Source organism: Ixodes scapularis, unplaced genomic scaffold (assembly GCF_016920785.2).
Source record: "Ixodes scapularis isolate PalLabHiFi unplaced genomic scaffold, ASM1692078v2 PGA_scaffold4__175_contigs__length_147842914, whole genome shotgun sequence".
Classification (NCBI taxonomy): Eukaryota; Metazoa; Arthropoda; class Arachnida; order Ixodida; family Ixodidae; genus Ixodes; species Ixodes scapularis.
The window spans coordinates 43,879,240-43,885,239 of record NW_024609879.1 but is presented as its reverse complement, the minus strand read 5'-3'; the positions used below and the strand labels follow the sequence as shown (position 1 = coordinate 43,885,239).

At 43.9% G+C, this 6,000-nt stretch overlaps 1 long non-coding RNA gene across 1 annotated transcript in view; it reads right to left on the bottom strand.

The window, feature by feature from the left end:
* Nucleotides 1-5,103: 5,103 nt before the first annotated feature.
* The window catches only part of LOC121837589, a 47,338-nt gene continuing 46,441 nt past the window's right edge, over nucleotides 5,104-6,000 (bottom strand). The window contains exon 4 of the long non-coding RNA XR_006078231.1: nucleotides 5,104-5,192. This is a non-coding gene — a long non-coding RNA (uncharacterized LOC121837589). The remainder of the gene's footprint in view (nucleotides 5,193-6,000) is intronic.

Here is a 6,000-nt window from a genome sequence, read left to right as displayed (position 1 = left end):
AAAGAAGCACGTCTTCAGTTTTTTACACTTTCCCCTTTTCGTGAGCCTCGCAGATCAATGTGGCCGATTCTTCAATGTAAAACATTTCTTCGAGATTCTTCTGCGCACCGAGATTGAACAACCATTCACTATACGTCAATTCAGTAATGCTAGAGGCTGCGTATTACCAGTTTATTTAACCTGTTATAATTGCAAAAATTGAAAATAAGACACTCGTTGCTATAATAGCGAGGTCCTTCAAAACATTTTCCCAAGCGAAAGTGAATACTCGTACATGCCTGAAAACATATGCACCCGTATTCACCAGGCGCGACTAACTAGCACCGTTTTAATGTTAGCAGCACGACTAAGTAGTCGCGAGCTGAACGAGATATCCGCGAATATCGATCGTTTGTGTTGCGCGGTATTCACGAACGCGAAGCGAGCGGGTGACTATTTAATCAAAACTTACAAGCGGAAGTGACGTAAAAAGATAGGTTACGCATATGAATACTTAAACGTCACTGTGCAAATGGGTATTTTATCGTAAAAAACTAAACTTTAAATGTTAATCAGGAAAAAAAGTTACAATGAGAGACATATTGTCCGATACAGAGTTTTGCAAGGAAAATTTTAATAACAACGCCAGGGAGAAACACGGAAGCTGCATTGCCAGCGACATAAACAAATATGGAAGCGCCCGTAAATACGTTTTTTTCTCGTCGTCCAGCGCCCTGCTGAAATCTATTTAGCGGTATCTCTGACCGCTGAACATGGCTATTTACACATTATTTGCTCCTCCGATTCTTTCTAGATGTGTCCCCCAGTTTTCCGAGGCAGTAAGTGCTTCGTTAGCACGGTGCGGTCAGCGGTGATACGAGTCGGCCATGGCGCTGAGCCGCCAGCCACCCCTCTAAACACCAGCTAAACTAGCCCTACTCCACGACGAAAATTTTTAAGTCTACTTCTTAGTCACATGGGGTGACTAGGCCCTAAACACGACCGGTAAATACCAAGCTCTTACTTAGCGGCGATTATCGCTCGAAACGTGATCATTTTAGTCGATGACGTCACTACTCAGTGATTAAACAGGCGCTACTCGCGCCTGATAAAGACGGCTGATGCTCTTTAGCTAGTGGATCACTACAACAAACCGTTTTGGGCTTCGTTCGTGTGACATTACGAAATAATGGACTAACCGTAATTGAACGTGCATATTTCAATTTTTGTTTTTGTAGAAATAAATACGTTGGCAAGTCTGGAAGGGATTTAGTTGTGTGTCAACCAATCTGCTGTCATTGCGCTGTAACGCTACTGACACGTAATGTTTGAGCAGATATCTCCTTGTCGATTGAATTCAGAGCGCCCCAAGCCGGCAAACTTCTAAATGTGCATCACGAGCTCTGCAATAGCAACAAAGGGATCACCGAGAGGCAGTTTTTGATCGCGTTGTTTTTCAGCAGTACAGCAATGTTTTTGGTCAGGGCAAATTATTTTGGGTTTTAACAATGTCGGTGTCTTGAAACCATCTCGGTATCCCTTCTGTTTCGAGTTTTCAGTAATGTCGAGTTTCTCCACTCCTAGATGGCGCTGATTGTGCAGATATATTATAAAATAAATTACAGCAGAAGCCGAAAGTTTTGGAGGCTATATTGTTATTCTTATGTTCCTTGATAATGGAATCTAGAAATATAAACACGCCGACGTCGTTCAGGAAATTGGAACAAAGATAGTGCGTGCGCAGACACCAATGATAGAATTAAATTACTTAACTTGCTTTCTTCTGTAAAACTGGAACATAGAAATGGCTCACTTTTCTTTTGTTCTAGCATACGGTATGCCCTTAGCTAAATGGGCGCGACCAAGCGAACGTGTAACAAAAGGAAGAATTAACTGCCTTATACAGCAGCGTTCCTTCCCTCCTATAGAAAAGTGAAATTCCTTATCAGTTTTGTAGACACCTTTAGTCTTCCTTTTGTGTCAACTTTTGTTTGCCACCAGGATCTGATTGCGAGCCTCCCAGGATTCCGGGGCATAATTGTGCATAATGCGGAAACTTGAATTCTGCATCCGTCCATAACTCAGTGGTTGAGAAGACAGCAATATTTCCTCACATTCAAAGTATGAGTACCACGGTTCAGATTTTATGGAAAGTTTGAAGCGTGAGGGGCAAGCGGTTCGGCTGACAGCAGGCCCTTTGACCATCGAAAGGATTATTCCTTAGCTTACACCTATTTGGCGCCCATAATACTTCTTTGTTCTTCTGCACCGTTATAGACGGCTCATATAGGACATATGTTCAACATATTTACGCGCGTGCTAGCCGGCGCAATGACGGCATTTTCGTTGAGGTCTTTTCGGTGTTTGGCCCAGTGTAGAACGACTCGCGCGGTTCATCAAACAATGCAAAATATAGACGGGCTGCGAAATTATCGTCTTCCGCAAGATGGAAGATAGAACTAAATCAGAATCAACCACAAAATCCTGATTTGAATCCGCTTTTCTCAAAAACGTACTTTGCAATCGCCTAACTGCCAGCAACTCCAGGCAGGGGCAAAGCAGCGTGCTGCGCTAAAAACTCTTCCTTTCTTACGTTTTTTGTTTACACTGCCCGTCGCATAGATGATATTTTTTGTCCCTGTTGTTCGCCGCTCCATTGAAAGAGATCTAACGAATTCGTAGAGTTGTCCAATAAACCGTCGAGCGCGCCTTAAAAGCGCACATTTCGGCAATTGAGTCAAGCTAGCCAGCCGGCCGCAAAGATACCCAAGTCGATCCTTGAGCCACTTCCGGCTGCCAACTTCCGAGTTGATTCGGCCGGACCGTGCGGCAAGCTTCTGGTTACGCCACGCCAAAATACGCCGATACGGCGATATCTGTCTCGGATTTAATGGGTGTAATGCATTTTTTTAAATTGGTCTTATGGATAGTTTCTTTTTCAGTCGCGCGTCTATATACACATTGCCAATGCTTAACATTCTGACGAAAAAAAAACTATCGGTCATGTCACGGAGTGTTGTCCACGAATATACAGTCTAACTTTAAATGTCAATAGGGCCACTATGTATTTAAGTTTCTAAATTCTAACTGCTAAAACATCTTGGAATCACGGGCAAATAATCTTTGATGAAATTTGCCAGATAACGTGAATATTTGAAATTGCGCTAAGTTAATTTTATGCTATTATACAGCTAGTTAACTTTTTACACAGGATATCATTTATCAGCCGCAATTTATAAGGAGCTCCTATATATCGTGTGTAACGCTCAATGGCCACAAAAACCCAACACCGAAAGCGTAACGCCCATAAGGAACCTCACAGAAAATGTCTTATTGTATGCTTTGCTCTACTTGAGTCTTTATCCTTGTTAGCTCATTTGGTAGGGCCCTCCACTGGAAAAGGGGAAGTTCCTGTATGATATTAGGACCAGACGAAGTTTCTCGGTCGCACGCCTTGTCACCTAGCAGTCTTTGGAAATTTGTGTTCGTCCTTCGTTACCGTGTTCCCCTTTACCAAAAATTAGAATCGTCAATCGTTGTACTTCATTCCCCCTGCAGGATTTTAACTCACCACCATGAGTTTGTTGGTCAAGTTTTTTATATTCGATTGGCACGTAAGACCGTATTGAGATTTTCGTCCGTGGGCTTTATACCACGTGGCTATCGCGTCACCGATTTCTGCAATCCGAGCCTCGTCTGGGAACGCGCGAAGTAAAATAGCCTAGCGCAATTTCAATTGCGAATTTTGTGGGTGTGATTGACTTGAAATGCGTTTATTCTGCCAACGTACAACGTTTTCTTTTTTTTTTTTGTTTCTGACAAAGAAACCGAACGTGGCGATATATTTTGTCTTTTTTGTTTCTGTCCGCGTTAGCTGGTTTATTTTCTCACGTGATATTTGGTTCCACGCGTGAAAGACGCCGCAGAAACTTTTCCCGGCTGACGCGGCGCAACGTCTGGTACTCCTCCGGCTCCGTGATAAGAGATTCCATAAAAACCCGTCTATCACACCGCAATCTTTCTTGTGGCTGTAATGCACTGAAGTATAGTGCTCGAGCGCGGAGTGCGTGGAGGCATCTCCAAACGCGCCACCGCGAACCTATGACCTTGCCGCCACCTAGGCCTCTTCGAGCAAGTATATGCTGGTGTCTCTATTCTGGTGTCGGTTATTGAAGCTATCGACGCTAAGCGCTAAGCCTGTGACGCTGCTCTGTGTCACTATGCACGGAAAAGCGGAGCGGAATTCTTTGCAGCACAGTGGTATTTTGGGATAGTTGGTGTAGCATTGTAAAAAGGTTAGGTTAAAAATGAGCGAAATTGGCACAGTCAGAGAAGGTTTACACACACGGAACGCCGACTATTGAGTGCAGGATTCTTTCTTGCAAGTGTAGCACAGTGCGATCGTACGATCTTGACGTTTCGGGGCACTGTGGAGTCGCGAACAGCTACGGTTCATTCTCGCTGTCGTCTGCTCGTCGTCTCCTTCGCGGGTTTGCGCTTGGGAGACGCACAAACAACAGACGTGTCATCACATGATGGATCCGTCTACAGATTTATCATGTCGTGCTCTCGACGCGAAGATAGGCCCTTACGCGTTGCGTTCAAAGGCGGCACACCTATGTGTGATCGCGCACAACACAGTGTTTGTCAGAAATGGGAGCGACTCTTCAACACATTGCTATGTAGCGATGCAATTCCGCTCAGACGCGTCTCTTTTCCATCTAGGTTATGGTGAAAGAAGAGACAGGCAAGTTTATCAAGAACGCGAGAAATGGCATAAGCAACAATAAGACCTTTCAGCAATAGGCCACGCAGACGATGATAAATGTAAGGCCAATCACTCATTCTGTGCTTTCCGGTTTTAGTATCAATTATGAGGCTTGTATATTCTTATATTTTAGTTTCTCGTCTGCCCTAGTCGACAATACTATTAAGAGGAAATCGACTCTTTATTTTCATTTACCTTCATTATATTCGCTACAGTTTGTGACACATCTTGCATGTGATTCGCTCGTTATCGCTCATTTCGTCAAATATGTTATGCTTAATATAAAAGCGACAATATTTATTCCACAGTAATTCATCTACTGAATATAAAACAAAAAACAGCACAATACCTGTTGGTGGTATCCAATGAAGCGGCCCACGATGTTGGCGTTGTTGACAACATTAAAGTGAGAGAGCCGCGCTGGCTTAGGCTGCCCCGTCGTACCCTAGGTTAAAACGAATGCCAGAATGTTTACTATGGTTGTTATGTATGAAGACATAGCGCTTTTCTTTTTACACATAAAATAAGTATACTTTATTGCTCTTTCTTTACGCAACACCGACAGGTGCGGCTTTCAGTGGCTGGCTTTCCAACAGTAACATTACACGTACAAATATGACGAACATTACCCGTATATTTTATATCTGAGCCTATATAGGTGCTATATTAAAATATACATAAAAGACTCTATAACAAAATTGAAAGTGTTTTAGGTGGTCGCACTTGCTGTAAATAAGACATTATATTGCCCCATAGATTGTGTGCGCCTTGGCGGCTCCCATGTTTCTGGCCGTGCAAGGTTGCCCAATAACCGGACGAGCCATTCATATTGTCACGAATGACAAATGATGACGCGGCGAATAACTGGAGGAACTATGCGTTTAATGGAACCCCCTAAGCTGTGCCTAAACTAGAAGAACGTTAGCGTCGCTTGCGTTGATGTCGAAGAAACAGCCGGAATATGCGCTGGGGAAAGACTCACTCCGGCCCCCCACGCGGAGCCGCTTACGCGAACGTGTTGGTGTCTGGAAAAATCGGCGTTGAAGGTCCGGCGTTTAGAACATTAGGGCCGCCAATAAGCGTGGCAACATTCGTACAGCCTGTATAAATTTGTGCAGCGCAGACCCTCCGCGGCTGATAGCCCAGATACATGGAGACTGTATTACTCCTTCTCTCCACGTCGAATTTCATATCGTTTGCTAGTTACAAGACCCAAGGTTCCGTGGTACTCCTTTGAATCGGTTATGCAGCGT